Here is a 24,882-nt window from a genome sequence, read left to right as displayed (position 1 = left end):
GAAAAGCCTCATGCACTTGTGACACCGGGTTCTGGGATGATTATGAGATGTTCACTATTGGTATTGGAAAATATTGTTATTTATTCTGTAAATTCGTCTTTTACTAGACAAATACAAGTAAATTTACGAATTTCAAAAATATTAAAATGAGGATTTAATTAAGTATTTATTGTTGGCTTGCCTGACAGTGGAGTCCGGCGCCATCACGACCTTTATCGATTTTGGGCCGTGACATTAGATGTTTGATAAAATGTCTAAATGACTTAAAGTATAGAAATCTTGCTAATATTGGCGCAATTGTGGTGCATTGTTGTAGATTGAAATTTGTTTAGTGTGGTGGACCATCGTAGTATTATGAAGGGGCGAATTTCAGATTTGAACAGTTCGGAAGTGGCTTCACTCGCGAAGATCATTTAAAGCATCAGTTTAGTTTCGTTGAGGTAAGTATCTTGCCTAACCTTGAGTAGGAGAAATTCTCCTTAGGCATTGAGTCTTATGTGTAATTTGTGAAATTAAAAACCATGTACGCGAGGTGACGAGTACGTACTTGGTCTATATGTGCAAATTACATTGGTTAAAATCCTTAGAAGCCCTTATGTATTAAATTAGAAATTATTGGCACTTATTAAATCCTTTAATTGTCTTGCCTAAATCCTTGTTTTGTTGGATTTGTTTTTATATGATAATTTGGTGTGATTTCCACCTTGATATTTATGTGAAATGTTATTTTGTTGAGTTGTTCACTCCCGAATATATTTGTTAAGATTTTATGCACATTATGGTCGAGCCATGGGCTCCTTATTATGGAAGAACTTGATGTGCAATCTGTGATAAATTATAATATTTGAGCACTTGATGTGCAAATCTGTGATATGTTGTAATATTTGAGCACTTGAGGTGCAATTTATGAGATGTGATATTGGCACGTTATATTGTTGGGAAGTTTTGTTCGGGTGTTTGCACGAGGTTTCTGTCATGCTATTATTACTATTGATTTATGCACATGCGGCGTGACAAGGCGGGCTATATATGTCCGTGCTATTATTGTTATTGATATATGCATATGCAGCATGACAAGACAGGCTATATATGTGGGTTTGCGCATGTGGAGAGACAATGTGGGAATATTATTATGCGCGTGTGGCGAGCCAAGGCAGGCATTTACTTTATTATTACACAAGTGGCGACATAAGGTGTGCTATGTCGGGGAATGATTTGTGATGACTTGTGATGGCCCCGGGGCATTGTTGTTTGTTGCATATTTACTTTGGGACTACGAGGCGGTACCTCGGGAGATCCCCTATTGAGCATTTATGTTTGGGACTACCAGACGGTATCTCGGGAGTGCCCTTTGTTGACATCTCTCTATGGTTGCACTTGTCTTTGGTTATTTTGTATTTCCGTGATAGGTCAATCCTTGTGATCTGCCGTGATGTATTATTTGATTTTTACTATGTGATTGTATTCTTTGTTGTATTGTGTTGGCTTGGGCTTTTTAGTACGAGACTCTGAAGATTTATATATTCCAGGGTTTTTTTTACAGATTTTTGATGACTGAGTTATTTTAAATAAAAGAAGTTACTATTATGTTTTAAATTAATAAGTTTTACATCCGAAGCAATAGATTATCTGATGTTTTATTGAATAGAAATGTCATTTTTCTTTACTCAAACTATTTCTAAAATAAGATCATTTCTTTGTTGAATTTTTACTTGGTTTAAAAATTGTAACCTTACTTTATTGAAAATTAATTAATCGTGCGGATTTTATGTATAGACATATTTGGCACGAGAGTTATCCGTGCAGTTGTGATAGAGATATGGGAACGAGGTGCCGTGAGAATATGAAAGGGGGTAGAGCCGTATTTTATGATTATGATATGAGATATTTATTTGAAAGAGTTTTATATTTGAAGGATACTTATTTGAAGAAATATATTTGGAGGGTATTTATTTGAAGAAATTATATGTGAAAGACTTGTTTAATTGGTTGTACTTATGTTTCTTATTCGTCTGAGTAATAATTATGGTGTTTTTGCTGCCTTACTGTTTATATCACTAGTGGATTATTGTTTCTATCATTGCTATTTGTTTTCGATTATTTTGTATGGCACAAGTTATTTGACTAGTGAGTGTCTTGACTGTACCTCGTCACTACTCCACTGAGGTTAGTCTTGATACTTACTGGGTACCGACTGTGGTGTACTCATACTACACTTCTACATATTTTTGTTCGGAGCCAGGTAAATTGGAGTCAGTTGATCGCTAGCTAGCTGTACAGATCTTGCTGTGGAGACTCAAGGTAAACCTGTTGCTGCGTTCGCAGGCTTCGAAGTCACCTTCCGATATTGTTCTTGCACTGTTTTATCTCTACTTCAAAACAGTTGTATTTATAGGTTTTCTAGTAACTCAATAGAGCTTATGATTTGTACTACCGGTTTTGAGAATTATAAATTTTATAGAGATTTCCATTTCAAAAAAAAAATATATATTGTTAGATGTTATTTAATTATTGTTGTTATTCAGTAAATGTTAGGCTTACCTAGTCCCTGAGACTAGGTGCCATCACGACATCTTACGGAAGGATATTTGGGTCGTGACAATTTAATTCCATAAAATTGTTCTAGATAAAAAATTTTCATTGTTTTACACTTCTCCATTATAATATACAGGCTTATATCGCTTCATAAGTATCATTTTCAGCATAATAAACAGGAAACAAACAAAAATAAAAACTCCAGCTAATTATACTAGCATAGCATCAATAACAATTATGAAGTTTAACTTGATGGAATAAAATACATACCATAAAAAATATAAACTCCAATCCATATATCTTTATTTCAATCAATAAATCGGTCAAATCTAGCAAAAAAAACTGGATTGTACTCATCCAGGATAAAATACTGGAGAATATGCTTTAGATTTTAGACCTCCTGCATAATACATAGGAAGAAAATTTTTAAAGTATTTAATTCCAGCATTTTGTTCTAGATACAAATTTTTTATGGTTTTATACTTCTCCATTATAATATACTGGCTTATATCGCTTCATAAGTAGCATTTCCAGCATAATACACAGGAAGCAACCAAAAATAAAAACTCCAGCTAATTATACTAGAATAGCATCAACAAAAATTATGAAGTTTAACTTGTTATACATAAAAACACACCATAAAAAAAATAAAGTCCAATCATTATATATCTTAGTTTCAATAAAGAAATCGATCAAATTTAGCCAAAAAAAAATGGATTGTACACATCCAGTATAAACAACTGGAGATTATACTTTAAGATGATAGAGCTCTAGCTTAATATACTGGAAGCAAAATTTTAAAGTATTTAATTCCATCAAATTGTTCTAGATACAAATTTTCCATTGTTTTACACTTCTCCTTTATAATATACTGGCTTATATCGCTTCATAAGTAGCGTTTCCAGCATAATACACAGGAAACAACCAAAAATAAAAACTCTAGCTAATTATACTAGAATAGCTCCAACAAAAGTTATGAAATTTAACTTGTTATACATAAAAACACACCATAAAAAATATAAACTCTAATCCATATATCTTTATTTCAATCAATAAATCGCTTAAATCTAGCAAAAAAAAAAAAAAAGGATTGTACACATCCAGTATAAGAAACTGGAGATTATACTTTAAGATGATAGAGCTCCAGCATAATATACCGGAAGAAAAATTTTAAAGTATTTAATTCCATAAAATTGTTCTAGATACAAAATTTTCATTGTTTTACACTTCTCCATTATAATATACTAGATTATATCGCTTCATAAGTAGCACCAACTCCCCTCTTCTTCAAGGTAAGCAATCCCCATTATTTTGGTATGAAATTCCATCATTTCTACACTATTATTGATGAAATCTACACATAAAATACATAGATCTTCAAGAAATTTCTTCAAGAACTCAAAGGAAGGTTTTGCAAGATTTCTTTCAAAAGGTAATCCTATACCCTTAGACTTACATGTATGGATATATTACGGGAATATGAGTATGAATTAAGTATAGGAACTCATGGTATGGTGATTGGAAGCCATAAGTTCCCAATTTAAATACATAACCATTGTAGAGATTGAAAGGTGATTATTGAATTGAATTTTGTTGGTTGGGTGAGAATGGTTGGTCACACATGTGATGTTAGGATTATAAGTTGTTAAAGAATGATGGTGGGATGAATTGTTGGTAAATGATGGTAGTTGGAAGAACTAATTCTATGGTTAAGAAATGTATAAATGTATGCCCACTAGGTGTTTGGTAAACTGTCTAAATGGCCTAAACTATGGAATGGGTTACTAATATTGGTCCCAATGGATGTTGATATTGTATATTGAAGTTGCTTAGTAGAGTAGATCGTTGTAGTATCATTAAGGGGTAAATTTCAGTTTCAGATCGTTGGCATTGAATTGAGGAGACAATAAGGCATTCAAAGGTGGCTACGCACAGAATGGAATTTCCTGAGTATTAATTAGCTTGCTCGACGTTGGGTTCGTCTTGTTGAGGTAAGTAACACTTTTAAACTTGGTTCTGAGGGTATGAAGCCCCGAATTGGTGTTATATAAATTGTTTGGAGGTGACGCACATGATAGTTAACGAGTGTGTGGACATGCACCATAGAAATTGTTACTTGAATAAATTCTGTGGAGTTGAAAAATTAAAGAATCATGTTATTATCCGTGTATCCTCTACGTGCTAGAGAAATTTAGCTGAGGCTCCTATTAAAGATCATGTTTAGGCTACGTGTCGATATTTTGGGACATATGGGGTCGAGTTGCTATTGAATTGATTATTTTAAATTGTAATTCCATACTCAGACATATTCGGCCATTGTGAGTATATTTATGGGATTGAGCTGCATGCCGCAGCATGCCATATTGGCTTTTTATATGTTATCATTAAATGGATCGGGGTTGCCCATCTACAGCAGGCCATAATGGCTTTATACGTTATTATTATATGGATCGGGGTTGCCCGCCTGCAACAGGCCTTATAGGTTTTACTATTTTATGGATCGGGGCTGCCCGCCTACAACAGGCCTTAAAGGCTTTACTATTTTATGGATCGGGGCTGCCCGCCTGTAGTAGGACTTATTGGCTTTATTATTATACGAATCGGGACTGCCCGCCTGCAGTAGGCCATAAAGGCTTTATATCACGCTTGGACTGTAAAACTTGAAAGCATGCCTATATTTTTTGTACCATTATTTATACTGGACTGTACTGGCGGAGCTCGTCATTGCTTTCAGCCTAGAGGTTAGCGTTGTTACTTATTGAGTTATTTGTACTCATACTATACTCTGCACCTCGCGTGCAGATCCAGGTGCTCCCGAATACGGCGGCTGCTAGATTTCGAAGTTAATTCTATTGGGGACTATCAAGGTAGCTGCTTGACGTCCGCAGACTTGATTCCCTTCCTGTTTAATTATTATACTATTCTATATTTTCAGACAGTGATTTTATCAATCAGACTTTATATTCATATTAGATGCTCATGTACTCAGTGACACCGGGTTTTGGGAATTTTATATTTGAAATTGTGAGTTTCTTTCGCTGAATTTAATTATTATGTTTTCAAATTTAAAAGATATGGTGGTTTATTAAGATTTTTAGCTTGCCTAGTATTGAGTTAAGCGCCATCACGACATATGAAATTTTGGGTCGTGACAAGTTGGTATCAGAGCCTAGGTTACATAGGTCTCACGAGTCATGAGCAGGTTTAGTAGAGTCTTGCGGATCGGTACAGATATGTCTGTACTTATCTTTGACAGGCTACCGAACCCTTAGGAAATTCCACTTTATTGTATTCAGTCATGCGAACTTGTTGATTCCGGAAACTAAAAGTCCTGTTATTCTATTCTCTCACAGACGGTGAGGACACGTAGTACCGGATCGGACGGTCAGCCACCAGTGCCACCAGTTAGGGCCGCGAGAGGCCGGGGCTATGGTAGAGGCTGGGGCCGAGGTAGAGGTCGAAGTGTAGCTCGTACCACAGTGGGACCAGCACCTGTAGTACCACCAGTTGCACCAGCACAGACACCAGCTGTGCCCATTGAGATTCCAGGTCTTCAGGAGACTTTGGCCCAGATATTGACAGTTTGCACTAGCCTTGCTCAGGTGGTTTTGACTCAGGACGCACCTGCCACTTCTCAGGCCGGGGGAGGTACTCATACCCCTGTTGCCCGTACTATAGACCAGTTAGTACAGGGACTTCAGATACTGGGGGCACTACCAGCCCAGCCAGTTGCAGCCGCTCAGGCCCTGGTAGTCCCTGTTATGGCAGATGATGAGCAGAGAAAACTTGAGAGATTTGGGAGGCTTCGATCTCCATCATTTAGAGGTGCTGAGTCAGAGGATGCTTAGGGTTTTCTGGATAAGTGCCAGCGGATGCTTCAGATAACAGGTATTCTGGAGACCAGTGGTGTCTCATTCACTACATTTTAGTTTTCTGGGGCTACCTTCAGATGGTGGGAGGCTTATGAGAGGCGCTGGCTAGTTGGTGTAGTACCACTTACATAACAGGAGTTCTCCGTTCTCTTTTTGGAACTGTTTGTGCCGCAGTCTCACAGAGAGGAGCTGTGCATACAGTTTGAGCAGTTATATCAGGATGGCAGTTCCTTGACACAGTACGAGATGAGATTTTCTGAGTTGGCTCGCTACGCAATTTGGCTGGTTGCCATTGATAGGGAGATGATTAGGAGGTTCATTGATGGACTCACGTATCAGCTGCGATTGCTTATGACTAGGGAGAGGGTATCTGGTGCCACTTTTGACGAGGTGGTTGACATTGCTCGACATATAGAGGTGGTCCGTAGCCAGGAGCGTGGTGACAGGGAGGCTAAGAGGCCTCGAGGTTCAGGCAGTTTTGGTGGGGTACCTTATGGAGGGCAGTTCTACCACAACAGGGGTCGTCCAGTTCATCGTGGCGCATCATCCATCCATGGTTCATACAGTTCTAATCAGAGTCAGTCAGCTCTCAGTGCACTTCCAGCCCCGAGTATGCTCCGTGCACCATCATTTCAGGTATCATATGTACCAGGTCATTCTGGTAGCTTATTCTGGTTCTCGAGGTCCGTCTCAGAACTCGCCACCATTCTTTGAGATGGAGTTCTATTAGTGTGGAGAGCTGGGCCATGTGAGGAAATATTGTCCCCGCCATATGCGAGGTCCAGTTCAGCAGAGGAGTTAGGCTACTACTTCTGCACCAGTTACTCCACCACCCGCTCAGCTAGCACAGGGTGGGGCTCAGTCAACTAGGGGTCGCCCAAGAGGGGGAGGCCGATTTTATGCTTTTCCTGCCGGACCAGATGTTGTTGCTTCAGATGCATTGATCACAGGTATTGTCTCAGTCTGCCACAGGGAGGCATATATATTTTTTGACTCTAGTTCCACATATTCGTATGTTTCATCATATTTTTGTTCATTTTTTGGATATCCCCTACGAGTCCTTAGTTTCACCTGTTCATGTATCTACGCCGGTGGGCGATACTATAATTGTGTACTGGGTGTATCGGTCGTATGTGGAAATTATTGGGGGACGAAACCAGAGTTGATCTTTTATTGCTTAGTATGGTCAATATAGATATTATCTGGGTATGGTGAGATATCAGATGTTTTGTTATATGGCTTTGGGCCAAGTGGGGGAGCCTGCTATTGACGATTTGATTTCATAGTTATGTGTTGTACTAGTTTCGGTTGGAGGCATACATGTGAATCGGTTATGGCTTACAGAGTTTGAGATCGAGGATGACACGAGTAAAGAAATTCTTGGATATAGGTTATATTGCACTTTATGACTATTTTATTTAAACTCAGTGGAGGCACTAATTGCGTTAATTATTTGTGATAGTTGCGCGCCACGAGTGCGTACATATGGGAGGTTTGAGCCATGTGCGGTTATCGGGGCAAGTATTCATACTCGGAAGAATGCTTAGGCAAAGATATGCCTAGAGTTGACTGTTAAGCATAAAGTTATAACGTTTCTTGTATTCGTACCTTTGTCGAGAACTATCTGGGCTACACTTGAGGTTACAAAGAGGCTAATTCCCTGAATAAATTAGGTAGTTACTATTTCTGCGTTAACTTGCCGATTTGAGTTATGATATCACACTTTGCACATGCCTACTCTATGGCATGTTATTTATACTAGTTCACGAGCATGTGAATTTTATTTCATTTATCATATACATGTGTACTTATTTGATTGCTCAACATTATATGCTTGGACTGGAGGCCTGTGACCATGCCAGGAAGATTATATTATTTGCACATGAGTTGTCCGTGTGGATCCATATACTGATATTATTGGCACGTGAGTTGTCCGTGTGGGTTCAGATATTGATACTATAACACGTGAGTTGCCCGTGCGAGTGATGATAATGCGAGCTCTAGAAGAGCTGGTTACTCTTACTAAATTCGTGTGTCTTGGTTCTACTATAGATAATGAGCTTATAGCTGTCACGACTCAGAATTTCTACCGTCGGGACCGTGATGGCGCCGAACATTTCACTTGCTAGGCAAGACAACGTTAGAGAATCATTAAACCAATCCTTATTCCATTCAGTAATTAACAACAAATTTAGCTAAGATGAAATATAGTGAGTGCGGAATAACATCAAGATTGTATTAACTACTACCACCCGGATCTGGAGTCACAATTCACGAGCATTCTAGAATTTTCTACATATAATAGTCTGAGAGAAATGCAATTGTTTGAATGAAAGAAACAGTAAAACAAAAAGATAGACGGGGACTTCAAGGTCTGTGAACGCCGACAGATCTACCTTGAGTCTTGGGATAGCGGGTCCAACAGCAAAAACCTCGATCAACCCGAGCCGGTACCAAAATCTGCACAAAAAGTACGTAGTGCAATATCAGTACAATCGACTCCATGTACTGGTAAGTGTCGAGCCTAACCTCGATGAAGTAGTGACGAGGCTAAGGCAAGGCACCTACAAATCAGCCTATACAATTTAACAGTGTATATCCAAATAACAGTAATGAAGAGCTAGACTGGAAATATCGGGAGGGGGAAACATGCTGGGGGAAATACGAGATAAAGAACTACAACAGAATGATAGCTGGAATAACTAATATACTATGAATCAACAGAAACACGAATACAACAAAGGAAAAATGCACGGCATCACCCTTCGTGTTTTTACTCTCAACTTCACCATAAAATCAATAGAAACGGCACGACATCACCCTTCGTGCTTTTACACTCATAATATGGCATGACATCACCCTTCGTTCTTTTACACTCACAACATGGCACGACATTACCCTCCGTGCATTGACACTCTCCCTTACCATAATACAATGAACAATTAACAACAGGGAGATAGAATAACAAGTACAAGCCTTAATTCAGCATTTGGTTCCAAAACATAAATCTCAACTTCAAAATAAATACTCAATTATCACCAGAAGATCCGTAAACATGATAAGGACGATTAATTTAACAACATTAATCTAAACACGTAGCAATTAGGCATGGGAAAGAGACAATATAAGAAAAATGGAAGAAACAGGGAAAACAGGTAAATTGGCGGCGCATAAGTACTCGTCACCTCACATATACGCCGCTCACATGAATTTCACATAGCAATTAATCTAAGGTTCCTAATTTCCTCAAGTCAGGGTTAATGAGGACACTTACCTCGCTCCGAAAGCCACTTAATACTCAATCACAACTTTTCCTCTAGAATTCACCTCCAAACCACTCGTATCTATTCAAAAATGACTCAATAATATCAAATGTTGCTAAAGGAATCAATTACATTTATAAATTTAGATTTCCCAAACTTTTCCCCCCAAAAGTCCAAAAATCGACCCCGGGCCTGCTTGGTCAAAACCCGAGGTTCGGACCAAAATTCATTTACCCATTTACCCCCCGAGTCCGGATATATAATTGGTTTTGGAATCCGACCTCAAATTGAGGTCTAAATCCCCAAATTTCGAAATCCCTAGTTTCTACCCCGAACCCCTAATTCTACCATGAGAACTCTAGATTTTAGGTTGAAAATTCCTGAAATGTAATGGGTAATTGATAGAAAATGGTTTAGAATCACTTACCAACACTTTGGGGAAGAAAATATCTCTTGCAAATCGCCTCTAGCCCGTTTGGTTTTTGAAAAGTTGAAGAAATGGCTTAAGTCCCGTTTTTTATTCTGTTTTAAGTGCTGGGCGACGGTGTTCATCGCGATCGCGTGAACACTGTCGCGTTCGCGAAGAGCAGCCTCCTTCGGACTTACACGATCGCGGGAGGCTTTACACGTTTGCGAAGGTTTAGCCCGCCTTACCTTCACGTTCGCGAGACAGGGCTCGCGTTTGCATAGAGTTTCCCAGGTCCCCTGCCCAGCCTAGCTAAAGCTATGCGTTCGCGTAAAGCAACTCCCCCCAATGCTCCGCGTTCGCAACCATTGTCTCGTGTTCGCGTAGATTAAAATCCTCTCCAGCCCAGTTTCCCCTTCACGATCGTGAAGCACAATATAGCAGACACCAGATACATCATAGACACACCAGATTTTCCAAGTCTAAAACATCCCGTAGCCTATCCGAAACTCACCCGAGCCTTCAGGGCTCCAAACCAAACATGCACACAAGTCTAAAAATATCATACGAACTTGCTCGCACGATCAAATCGCTAAAATAACACCTGAAACTACGAATTTAGCACCAAATCAAATAAAATTCTCAAGAACACTTTAAAATTTCTATCTTCACAACCGGACGTCCGAATCAAGTCAAACCATCTTCGTTTCTCACCAAATTTCACAGATAAGTCATAAATATTATATTGGACCTATACCGGGCTCCGAAACAAAAATACGGACCTGGTATCAACAAGGCCAAACATCAACCAATTCTTAAAAATAATTAATTTTCAGTCTTTTAATTTTTATCAAAAATTCATAACTCGAGCTAAGGACCTCCGAATTCGATTCCGGGCATACGCCTAAGTCCCATAATTCAATACGGACCCACCAGGACCGTTAAAATATGGATCCGGGCCCGTTTACCAAAAATGTTGACAGAAGTCAACTAAAATCAACTTTTAAGGCAAAAATTCTTATTTTCATCAATTTTCAACATAAAGGTTTTCCGATAACACGCCCGGACTGCGCACACAAGTCGAGGAGGGTAAAAATGATATTTCTAAGGCTTAAGAGCGCAGAATCGAGTTCTAAAACATAAGATGACCTTTTGGGTCATCACATTCTCCACCTCTAAAACAACCGTTTGTCCTCGAACGGACATAGAAAAGTACCTGAGCTGTTGAAAAGGTGGGGATATCTACTACTCATATCAGACTCGGACTCCCAAGTAGCAGCCTCAACATGTTGACCTCTCCACTGCACTCGAACTGAAGGGTAACTCTTTGATCTCAACTAGCAAACCTGCCTGGCTAGAATAGCCACCGGCTCATCCTCGTAAGTCAAATCCTTATCCAACTGGACAGAGTTGAAGTCTAAACACATGGGATGGATTGCCGTGATACTTCTGGATCATGGACACATGGAATACCGGATAAACAACTGCTAAACTAGGTGGCAATGCGAGTTTGTAAGCCACCTCACCCACTCTCTCCAGAATCTCAAAGGGCCCGATATACCTAGGGCTCAACTTTTCCTTCTTTCCAAATCTCATAACACCCTTCATGGGTGATACCTGAAGAAACACTCTCTCTCCGACCATGAATGCAGCATCACGAACTCTACGGTTGGCATAACTCTTCTGCCTGGACTAAGCTGTGCGAAGTCGATCCTGAATAATCTTGACCTTATCCAAGGCATCATGTACTAAGTCTGCGCCCAACAATCGAGCCTCCCCCAGCTCGAACCACCCAAATGGTGACCGGTACCGCCTACCATATAATGCCTCATAGGGAGCCATCTGAATGCTCGACTTATAGCTGTTGTTGTAGGCAAACTATGCAAGGGGAAAGAACTGATCCCACGATCCTCCGAAGTCTATAACACATGCACAGAGCATATCCTTCAAGATCTGAATAGTGCGCTCGGACTGTCCGTATGTCTAAGGATGAAACGCTATGCTCAACTCAACCCGCGTGCCACGCTGTACTGCTCTCCAGAAGTGCAAAGTGAATTGCGTACCTTGATTAGAAATGATAGACACGTGCACATCATGAAGACGAATGATCTCGCGGATGTAAATCTTTGCCAACCTCTCCGAAGAATAGGTAACTGCCACAGGAATGAAATGCGCTGACCTAGTTAGCCTGTCCATAATGACCCAAATGGCATCGAACTTCCTCTGAGTACGTGGGAGTCCAGCAACAAAATCCATAGTAATACGCTCCCACTTCCACTCAGGAATCTCTATCTTCTGAAGCAAACCACCAGGTCTCTAATGCTCGTACTTGACTTACTGACACTTTAGACACCGAGCTACATATGCAACTATATACTTCTTCATCCTCCTCCACCAATAATGCTGCTGCAAGTCCTGATACATCTTGGCGACGCCCGGATGAATAGAGTACCGGGAACTGTGGGCCTCCTCTAGAATCAACTCACGAAGTCGATCCACATTAGGCACACAAACACAACCCTGCATCCTTAAAACTCCATCATCTCCGACCGTAACCTGCTTGGCATCACCGTGCCACACCGTCTCCCTAAGGACAAGCAAATGAGGGTCATCATACTGCCGCTCCCTAATGGGCTCAAACAATAAAGACCGAGTGACAGTACAAGCTAGAACATGACTGAGCTCAGAAACATCCAACCTCACAAACTGATGGGCCAAAGCCCGAACATCTAGTGCAAGTGGTCTCTCACCAATTGGAATATATGCAAGGCTAACCATACTAGCTGACTTTCTACTCAAAGCATCGGCTACCACATTGGCCTTACCGGGATGATACAATATGGTGATATCATAGTCTTTCAATAGCTCCAACCACCTCCTCTGCCTCAAATTGAGATCCTTCTGCTTGAACAAATACTGCAAGCTTTGATGATCCGTGAATACCTCACATGGCACGCCGTAAAGATAGTGCCTCCAAATCTTCAGCGCATGAACAATGGCTGCCAACTCTAAGTCATGAACAAGGTAATTCTTCTCGTGAACCTTCAGCTGCCGCGAAACATATGCAATAACCTTGCCACCCTGCATCAATACTGCACCCAGACCAATACGAGATGCGTCACAATATACTGTATAAGAACCTGAACCTGAGGGTAACACCAATACCAGTGCCGTAGTCAAAGCTGTCTTGAGCTTCTGAAAGCTCGCCTCACACTCGTCTCACCATCTGAATGGGGAACCCTTCTGGGTCAACCTGGTCAACGGGGCTGCTATGGATGAAAACCCCTCCACAAACCAACGGTAATAACTTGACAATCCCAAGAAACTACGGATCTCTATAGCTGATGTGGGTCTAGGCCAGTTCTGAACTGCCTCAATCTTCCTTGGATCCACCTGAATACCCTCTGCTGATACAACGTGACCCAAGAAAGCAACTGAACTCAACCAAAACTTGCATTTTGAGAACTTAGCATATAACTGGTTGTCTCTTAGAGTCTGAAGAACGATCTGAAGGTGCTGCTCATACTCCTCTCGGCTGTGGGAGTAGATCAAGATATCATCGATAAACACAATCACAAAGGAATCCAAGTAGGGCTTGAACACCCAGTTCATCAAATCCATGAATGTTGCTGGGGCATTTGTCAACCCGAAGGACATCACCAGAAACTCATAATGCCCGTAACGAGTCCGAAAAGCTGTCTTAGGGACATCAGATGCCCTAATCCTCAACAGATGGTAGCCAGATCTCAAATCAATCTTCGAAAATACCTTGGCACCCTGAAGTTGATCAAATAAATCATCAATCCTCGGCAATGGATACTTGTTCTTGATGGTGACTTTGTTTAACTGTCGATAATCTATACACATCCTCATAGATCCATCTTTCTTCTTCACAAACAACAAAGGTGCACCCCAGGGCGAGACACTGGGTCTAATGAAGCCCTTATCAAGCAAATCTTGCAATTGTTCCTTCAATTCTTTCAACTCTGGTGGGGCCATGCGGTATGGCAGAATGGAAATGGGCTGACTGCCCGGAGCCAAATCAATACAGAAATCAATATCCCTGTCGGGTGGCATCCCCGACAGGTCTGTAGGAAATACCTCTAGAAACTCACGAACAACCGTTACTGAATCCATGGAAAGAACCTCCGTACTAGAATCGCGGACATAAGCCAAATAAGCTAGACACCCCTTCTCGACCATATGCCGAGCCTTCACATAAGAGATAACCCTGCTGGTGAAATGGCCAGAAGACCCTCTCCACTCTAATCGAGGCAACCCCGGCAAGGATAAGGTCACCGTCTTGGCATGACAATCCAATATAGCGTGATAAGGTACTAGCCAATCCATACCTAAGATGACATCAAAATCAACCATATCGAGAAGTAGAAGGTCTACACAAGTCTCAAGACTCCCAATGGTGACTACACAAGAATGATAAACACGATCTATAACAATATCATCTCCCACAGGTGTGGACACATACAAAGGAGCACTCAAAGAATTACGAGGCACAACCAAATATGAAGCAAAATAGGATGACACATAGGAGTAAGTAGATCCTAGATCAAATAGAACTGAAGCATCTCTACTGCAAACTGAAATAGTACCTGTAATAACAACATCGGATGACTCAGCCTCAGGCCTGGCCGGAAAAACATAACACTGGGACTGGGCCCCACCACTATAAACTACGTCCCTGGACGGCCTCTAGCTGGTTGGTCTCCACCTCTAACGACCTGACCTCCACCTCTAACAGTCTGGCCCTTACCTCTAGCTGCCTGACCCCTACCTCTGGCTGGCTGAGCAGGTGGTGCCAGAACTATGGCACGAGAACCCTAATGTTGTGAGATGCCCGAGGGAAAAATCTAGTAATGCGCCTCGGATCACCATAAGTATAGCAAGACCTCAGCTGCTGTGACTGCTGGCCGTGAAACTGACCTTGTCGACCTGAGAAACCACCCTGAAAACTCTAGAGCGAAGGTGCACTAATAGGGGCTGGTGGTGCACTGTAGGCTAGCTGGTCGGGATAGTGCATCTGAGGACCACGACCACCTGAGGCACCGTGGGATGCCTGGAGTGTTGAATGAAATGGCTTGGCCTGGGAGGATGGCCTCTACCATAAGTACCCCGGCCTCCAGATGAGGCTCCACTGAATCCACCGGAGTGACGAGGCCTCTTATCAGACCTCTGACCACTCCCCTGAGCTAAAACCAGCTCGACTCGCCTGGCAACATTGGCAGCTGCCTGAAATAAAATCTCAATCCCAGTCTCCTTAGCCATCCGCAATCTGATAAGTTGAGCAAGTCAATAAATAAACCTCCTCACCCCCTCTCTCTCAATAGGAAGCAGAAGAATAGCATGATGGGCCAAATCCACAAAACAGGTCTCATACTGAGTAACAGTCATACTGCCCTATTGGAGACGCTCGAACTGATGGCGATGCTCCTCTCTCAATGTGATAGGCACAAACCTCTCCAGGAAGAGCTGAGAGAACTGGTCCCAAGTAAGAGCAGGCGATCCCGCTGGTCTGGTCGACAAATAATCTCTCCACCATTTCTTGGCGGAACCATTCATCTGAAATGTGGCAAAATCGACCCCATTGGTCCCCACTATACCCATGTTCCGTAGCACCTCATGACAGCTGTCAATATACTCCTGGGGATCCTCTGAAGGAGCACCACTAAAGTGAATCGGGAAGAGCTTGGTAAACCTGTCCAATCTCCATAAAGCCTCAGAAGACATAACTGACCCATCACCGGTCTGTGCCGCAACAACCGGCTAAACTACTCCGACTGGATGAGCGGCTGGAGTCTGATACTGGGGAGCCATTTGCTCTGGAGTATGAGTAGTAGGAGTCTGGGCTCCTCCTCAAGACTGAGAGCCAGCTGGTGCAATGGGAAATGCGCCAGTCTGGACCACACTCTCCATGAGGCCCACCAAATAGACCAAAGCATCCTGAAGCACTGGGGTGGCAATGAACCCCTCCGGAACCTGAGTTGGTTCGACAGGCACAGCCTGGGCTGGAACCTCCTCATCAAACTCTACCTGAGGATCCACCACTGGTGCTGCTGCTTGGGCTCTGGGCTGACCTCTGCCTCGGCCTCTGGCACGGCCTCAGCCTTGACCTCTGCCCCTCGTAGGAGCTGCCACTGGAGGCTTTAGCTGCTGCTCGACTGAAGATGCGGTACGGGTTCTCGCCATCTACAAGAGAATAAGAGTAGAAGAGTTCAATCAGTATTGAGAAAACAACATCGCACGATAGATAAGAATAGAAGTGAAATTTGTTCCTAAACTTCGTAGCCTCTGGAAGATAAGCACAGACGTCTCCGTACCCATCCTCCAGACTCTAATAAGCTCTCTCGTGAATCGTGAGACCTAGGCAACCTAGTGCTCTAATACCAACTTGTCATGACCCAGAATTTCCACCGTTGAGACCGTGATGGCACCTAACATTTCACTTGCTAGGCAAGCCAATGTTAGAGAATCATTAAACCAATCCTTATTCCATTCAGTAATTACCAGCAAATTTAGCTAAGATGAAATATAGTGAGTGCGGAATAACATCAAGATTGTATTAACTATTTGAATAAAAGAAACAGTAAAATAGAAAAGATAAACGGGGACTTCAAGGTCTGTGAACGCCGACAGATCTACTTTGAGTCTCCGAATAGCGGGTCCAACAGCAAAAATCTCGATTAACCCGAGCCGGTACCAAAATCTTCACAGAAAGTGCGGAGTACAGTATCAGTATAACCGACCCCATGTACTGGTAAGTGTCGAGCCTAACCTAGATGAAGTAGTGACGAGGCTAAGGCAAGGCACCTACAAATCAACATGTACAATTTAACAGTGTATATCCAAATAACAGTAATGAAAAGCTAGACAGGAAATATCGGGAGGGGGAAACATGCGGGGCGAAATACGAGATAAAGAACTACAGCAGAATGATAACTGGAATAACCAATATACTATGAATCAACAGGAACATGAATACAGTAAAGGAAAAATGCACGGTATCACCCTTCATTCTTTTACTCTCAACTTCACCATAAAATCAATAGAAATGGCACGACATCACCCTTCGTGCATTAACTCTCATATCATGGCACGACATCACCCTTCGTGCATTAACACTCACAATATGGCACGACATCACCCTTCATGCTTTTACACTCACAATAGGGCACGACATCATCCTTCGTGCTTTTACACTCATAACATGGCACGACATCACCCTTCGTGCATTAACACCCTCCCTTACCATAATACAATGAACAATTAACAACAGGTAGATAGAATAACAAGTACAAGCCATACTTCAGCATTTGGTTCCACAACATAAATCTCAACTTCAAAATAAATACTCAATTATCGCCAGAAGATCCGTAAACATGATAAGGATGATTAATTTAACAACATTAGTCTAAACATGTAACAATTAGGCATGGGAAAGAGACAATATAAGAAAAACGGAAGAAACAGGGAAAACAGGAAAGTTAGCGGCGCATAAGTACTCGTTACCTCACATATACGCCGCTCACATGAATTTCACATAGCAATTAATCTAAGGTTCCTAATTTCCTCAAGTCAGGGTTAACGAGGACACTTACCTCGCTCCGAAGGCCACTTAATACTCAATCACAACTTTTCCTCTAGAATTCACCTCCAAATCACTCGTATCTATTCAAAAATGACTCAATAATATCAAATGTTGCTAAAGGAATCAATTACATTTATAAATTTAGATTTCCCAAACTTTTTCCCCCAAAAAGTCCAAAAATCCACCTCGGGCCCTCTTGGTCAAAACCCGAGGTTCGGACCAAAATCCATTTACACATTCACCCCCGAGCCCGGATATATAATTGGTTTTGGAATCCGACCTCAAATTAGGGTCTAAATCCCCAAATTTCGAAATCCCTAGTTTCTACCCCAAACCCCCAATTCTACCATGAGAACTCTAGATTTTAGGTTGAAAATTCATGAAATGTAATGAGTAATTGAAAGAAAATGGTTTAGAATCACTTACCAACACTTTGGGGAATAAAATATCTATTGAAAATTGCCTCTAGCCCGTTTGGTTTTTGAAAAGTTGAAGAAATGGATTAAGTCCCATTTTTTTATTCTGTTTTAAGTGTTGGGCGACAATGTTCATCGCAATCGCGTGAACATTGCCACGTTCACGAAGAGTAGCCTCCTAAGGACTTACGCGATCGCTGGAGGATTTACGCATTCGTGAAGGTTTAGCATGCCTTACCTTTGCGTTCGCGAAACAGGGCTCGCATTCGCATAAAGTTTCCCAAGTCCCCTACCCAGCCTAGCTAAAGCTATGCGTTCGCATTCGACGGGTCACGTTCGCGTAGAGAAACTTCCCCCAAAGCTCCGCGTTCGCGACCATGGTCTCGCGTTCATGTAAAGTAAAATTCTCCCCAGCCCAATTTCCTCTCCGTGATCGTGAGAGTGACTACGCGATCGTGAAGCACAACATAGGAGACACATAATACGGCATAGACACACCAGAGTTTCCAAGTCTAAAACATCCCGTAGCCTATCCGAAACTCACCCGAGCCCTCGGGTCTCCAAACCAAACATGCACACAAGTCTAAAAATATCATACGAACTTGCTCGCATGATCAAATTGCCAAAATAACACCTAAAACTATGAATTTAGCACCAAATTAAATGAAATTCTCTAGAACACTTTAAAATTTCTATCTTCACAACCGGACGTCCGAATCACGTCAAACCAACTCTGTTTCTCACCAAATTTCACAAATAAGTCATAAATATTATATTGGACCTATACCGGGCTCCGGAACCAAAATACGGACTCAGTATCAACAAGGCCAAACATCAACCAATTCTTAAAAATAATTAATTTTCATCAAAAATGCATAACTCGAGCTAGGGACCTCCGAATTCGATTACGGGCATACGTGTAATGACCCAGCCGGTAGTTTCAATAGTTATAGCCCTGTTTTCCCCATTTCTACTTCCTTTTGTGTTTTCAGCTATATTAAGATATATCAGATTAGTTGGTTCGGGTCCGGAGTGGATTGAGACACTTAGTCTCTAAAGTAGAAGCTTAAGTTGGAAACGTCAATCGGATATTGACTTATGTGTAAACGACCTCACATTTGAATTTGGATGGTTCTCTTAGCTCCGTTATGTGATTTTGGACTTAGGAGCGCGTTCGGAATGTGATTTGGAGGTCCGTGGTAGAATTAGGCTTGAATTGGCGAAAGCTAGAATTTTAGCGATTTTGGCCGGCAGTGAAAATTTTGATATCGAGTTGGATTAGATTTTCGGAAGTTGGAGTAGGTTCGTGGTGTCAGTTCAGACCTGTGTGCAAAATTTGAGGTCATTCGGACGTGATTTGTTAGGTTTCGGCATCGTTGGTGGAATTCAGAAGTTTATAAGTTCTTAGGCTTGAATCCGGGGGTAATTTGGTGTTTTGAGGTTGTTTTGAGTGATTCGAAGGTTCGACTAAGTTCGTATGGTGTTTTAGAATTGGTTGGTATGTTTGGTTGAGGTTCTCGGGGGCCTCGGGCGCGTTTCAGATGCTCAATGGTTCATTTTTGGACTTAGGGAGTTGGCAGATTTTCTGGTGTTATTGCAAATATTTTCCTTCATCGCGTTCGCGAGGGAGATCTCGCGATCGCGTAGGTCATCTGAGAGGTCAGCTAAAATTGTTCTTCGCATTCGTGAAGATGAAGACACGATCACATAAGGTTATCCGGCAGTGCACCGCGAACGCGTGGGCTAGGCCGTGTTCGCGAAGAAGAAGTGAGACCGCAGTGGAGTTTAGAGTGTTACTCTTCGCGGTCGCGTGAGGACAATTGCGAACGCGTAGGTGTGAGCAACTAGTGCATCGCGTTCCCGTGAGGTGTTACGCGTTCGCGTAGAGTAAATTTCTGAGGGAGCTAAGTTGTTCTTTGGGATCGCGAGGCAATTTCCGCGATCGTGATTAAGGAAATCTGGGCAGCAGTGTTAAATTTCAAAATCGAGGGTTTGAGCCCATTTTTCATATTTTGAGCTAGAGGCCACGGATTTAGGCGATTTTTGAAGGGATATTCAGGGAGTTTATTTGGATAAGTGTTTCTCACTTAGTTTTGGTTAAATTCCATGATTATATCTTGATTTTTATCATCTAAATTGTGATTTGGGGTGAAAGATTAGGGAAAAAGTGGAAGAGTTCTTGAGATGGAATTTTGAGATTTTGAAGGGGATTTTGTTGTCGGATTTTGGTAAATTTGGTATGATTATTCTCGTGAGTGAATAGGCTTTCGGGTTTTGTGACTTTTGTCGGATTTCGAGACGTACGTCCGGAGGCCGGGTTTGGGCCAATTTCGTGTTTTTGGTCTAAATTGGTAGTTTTTTCTTGTGAAATTCATTCCTTTAGCATAAATTGATGGGATTGTACTGATTGTGAATAGATTCAGAGTATTTGGAGGCCGAATCGAGGGGCAAGAGCATCGCGGAGTAGGGATTTGATCGGGTTGAGGTAAGTAACGATTGTAAATCTGGTCCTAAGGGTATGAAACCCCATAATTTTGTATCATTTTACTATTTGGAGGTGGCGCACATGCTAGGTGATGGGCGTGTGGGCGTGCACCATTGGGGATTGTGACTTGGTCCGTCCCGTATCAATTGTAAAGTTGAATATTTTGTTGAAACTATATGATTCTTATGTGTTTTAAAAATAATTTCTGTAAGTCAGGCTAGATGCCATGTTTAGGCCTTATGCCAGTGTTGTTTGGACCCTTAGAGGTCTTTTCTTGCTATCCTCTCATTGTTTTTGATTAAAAATCTATACTCAGTCATGTTTATACATATTTACAGTATAACTCAGTCTCTATTACTCTATTTTGATGCATCATATAAATGTTGTTTGGGCTGAATACTTTGTTTTCTGAAAGCCCGAGAGGCTGGAAAGGTTTATGACTGAGTGAGGTCGAGGGTCTGATTTGTGAGGATATTTATAGGATCGGGCTGCATGCCGCAACATGTTTGATATAGGCCAAGGGCCTCATTGATTTATGCCATGGTTGGCTTGATATAGTGCTTGGGCTGAAGGATCCCCTTCGGAGTCTGTACACACCCCCAGTGAGCGCAGGTACCTACTGAGTGCGAGTGTCGAGTGCCGAGTGCTGAGTGACTGGGAGGCATGAGTGATGGTGAGGTTTACCCGAGGGGCTGTGTATGAGTGATGTTGCCCGATGAGCTGATTATGATTTTATTATTTTTGCTCACCTTTGCATTGAGCCTTCATTTGAAAACTGTTGAAAGATGTCTTTAAATGATTTTATTGGAACTGGATTTAAAAGAGCTGATTTAATTCAAACTCTAGTTTTAAAAGCATGATCTATTTTACTGATTTGTTTTGGGATATGAACTTTACTTACATTATTGCTCGTCACTACTTCTCAGTCTTTATTTACTGCTGTTACTTACTGAGTTGGTGTACTCACGTTACTCCCTGCACCTTATGTGCAGATCCAGGCATTGCTGGCCATGGTAGTGGTTGTTGATATATTCACTTGCGGATCAGCGAAGATAGCAAAGTAGTTGCCTCGCGATTGCAGCCCTGGTTTTCTCCTTCCTTATCTTCCCCTTAGTTGTATTTTGGATTTTCCAGACTATGTTAGTCTCGATATTGTCAGACAAATTGTAGTAGATGCTCATGACTAGTGACACCCCGATGCCGGGCTTTTTCTTTTCTTTACTTCTATTTTGATTTGAACTCCTTTGCGAAGGTTTTTATGTTAAATAGCCTTGAAATTATCTTTGAAATGAAAAATATTGGTTTGTTTTGGAAATGAGTCGGCTTGCCTAGTTCCACGATAGGCGCCATCACGACAGGGTTTGTTTGGGTCGTGATAAGTTGGTATCAGAGCCTAGGTTACATAGGTCTCACGAGTCATGAGCGGTTTTAGTAGAGTCTTGCGGATCGGTACGGAGACGTGTGTACTTATCTTCGAGAGGCTGCAAAACCTTTAGGAAATCTCACATTCTTGAATTCTTGTCGTGCGAATCTATTGATTCTATTAACTAAACTCCTGTTGTCTCATTCTCTCATAGATGGTGAGGACTCTTACTACCGGTCAGGAGGGCCAGCCACCAGTACCACCAGCCAGGGCCGTGAGAGGCTGAGGCCGCGGTAGGGGCAGAGGTACAGCCCTCACAGCAGCTGGGGCAGCACCTGCAGACCCACTATTTGCCCGGATCAGGATCAGATTCCAGTTCGGGCACCACCTGTTCCTATTATGATTCCAGGCCTTCAGGAGGCACTCAGACTCCCGCCGCTTGCACACCCGAGAAGGTCATTCAGGGACTCCAGACACCGGGGGCACCACCAGCCTAGCCGATTACAGCTGCTCAGGACTATATGGTTTGTGCTATGCTTGAGGATGATCAGCGTAGGTTGGAGAGGTTTGAGAGACTCCAGCCTCCACCTTTCAGTGGCACAGAGAGATAGGATGCCCAGGACTTCTTGGACAGGTGTCAGAGGATACTCTGTACAGTTGGTATTCTGGAGACTTATGGGGTCTCATTCACTACTTTTCTATTTTCTAGGGGTGAACTTAGATGGTGGGAGACTTACGAGAGGTGTAGGCTTGTTGGCGCAGCACTCCTTACTTGGCAGCAGTTCTCCGTGGTCTTTTTGGAGAAGTTCGTGCCTAGTCCCACAGAGAGGAGCTGCACAAACAGTTTGAGCAGCTTTGCCAGGGTGATATGTCTATGACACAGTATGATATGCGGTTCTTCGAGTTGGCCCATCATGCGATCTGGTTGGTTCCCACAAACTGAGAGAGGATAAGGAGGTTTATAGATGGCCCCGGTTTTCAGCTTTGGTTGCTTATGACCAGAGAGAGAGTGTCTGGTGATACTTTTGATGAGGTTGTCTACATTGCTCGACATATTGAGATGGTTCGCAGTCAGGAGAGGGTTGAGAGGGAGGCCATGAGGCCTCGTGGTCAGTGTGGATTCAATGGTGCTCCTCATGGGAGTCAGTTCCAGTACGACAGAGGCCGTACATTCAAGAATGCTCAGTCAGCTCGCCCAATTCACCGTGGTGCATCATCGGGCCATGGTTCTCACAGTTCTCATCAGGGCCACTCATCACTTAGTGCCCTCCCAGCCTGGAGTTTGTCCCGTGCTCCATCAGTTTAGGGCTCCTTCATGTCAGGTTCTTCTACCAGTTATCCCAGTTCTAAGGGTTCCGTTTAGTCCCCGCCACCAGCACCAGGGAGTTGTTTTGAGTGTGGGGAGTTTGGGCATAAGTGGAGGCAGTGTCCTCGTCGACATGGAGGTCTATCTCAGCAGAGGAGTCAGCCTTCGACTTCAGCACCAGTTACTTCACCACCCGCCCAGTCAGCTCGGGGTGGAGGTTAGTTAGCTAGGGGTCGTCCTAGAGGTGGAGGCAGATCAGGGGGTGGCCATGCCCATTTCTATGTCCTCCCTGCCAGACCATATGCTATTGCTTTAGATGCTGTGATTACAGGTATTGTCTTAGTTTGTTACAGAGATGCCTCTGTATTATTTGACCCTGGTTCCACTTATTTATATGTTTTTTCATATTTCGCTTGTTTTCTAGATATGCCCCATGAGTCTTTAGTTTCAACTATTCATGTATCTACTCATGTGGGTGATACTATTGTTGTGGACTGCGTATATCGGTCATGTGTGGTGACTATTGGGGGTCTGGAGACCGAGTAGGCCTTTTGCTGCTCAGCATGGTTGACTTTGATGTGATATTGTGTATGGATTAGTTATCTCCATGTCATGCTGTTCTAGATTGTCACGCTAAGACCGTCACGTTGGCGATGCTGGGATTTTCGAGGGTTTGAGTGGAGCGGTTCTATAGACTATGTACCTAGTAGGGTGATCTCATATTTGAAGGCTCAGTGGATGGTTGAGAAGGGTTGTCTATCCTATTTGGCTTTGGTGAGGGATGTTAATGCAGAGACTCCTGCCATTGATTCTGTTCTGGTGATACGTGATTTTTTAGATGTGTTTCCTGCAGACCTACCGGGCATGCCGCCTGACAGGGATATTGACTTTGGTATTGATTTGGTGCCGGGAACTCAACCCATTTCTATTCCACCGTATCGTATGGCACCGACAAAGTTGAAGGAGTTGAAGGAACAACTTTAGGAACTCCTTGATAAGGGGTTTATTCGGCCTAGCGTGTCACCTTGGGGTGCACCGGTTCTATTTATAAAGAAGAAGGATAGTTCCATGAGGATGTGCATTGATTACATGCATTTGAATAAGGTCACAGTCAAGAACAAGTATCCTTTGCCTCGTATTGATGATTTATTTGACCAGCTTCAGGGAGCGAGGGTGTTCTCCAAGATTGATTTGAGGTCCGGGTATCACCAGCTGAAGATTCGGGATTTAGATATTCTTAAGACAACTTTCAGGACCCGTTATGGCCATTTTGAGTTCTTGGTGATGTCTTTTGGGCTGACCAATACCCCATCAGCGTTCATGCATTTGATGAACAGTGTATTCCAGCCCTATTTAGACTCATTCCTTATTGTATTCATTGATGACATCTTGATGTACTCTCGTAGCCAGGAGGAGCATGCCCAGCACTTGAGGATTGTATTATAGAGATTGAGGGAGGAGAAACTTTACGCAAAGTTCTCCAAGTGTGAGTTTTGGCTCGGTTCAGTAGCATTCTTGGGGCACCTGGTGTCCAGTAAGGGTATTCAGGTGGATCCGAAGAAGGTAAAGGCGGTGTAGAGTTGTCCTAGACTGTCCTCAGCCACGGAGATTAGGAGCTTAATTGGTTTGGCGG

The sequence above is a fragment of the Nicotiana tabacum genome, chromosome 23 (assembly GCF_000715075.1).
Source record: "Nicotiana tabacum cultivar K326 chromosome 23, ASM71507v2, whole genome shotgun sequence".
NCBI classification, from domain to species: domain Eukaryota; kingdom Viridiplantae; phylum Streptophyta; class Magnoliopsida; order Solanales; family Solanaceae; genus Nicotiana; species Nicotiana tabacum.
The sequence above is the reverse complement of the archived record's forward strand: the minus strand, read 5'-3'. Positions refer to the sequence as shown.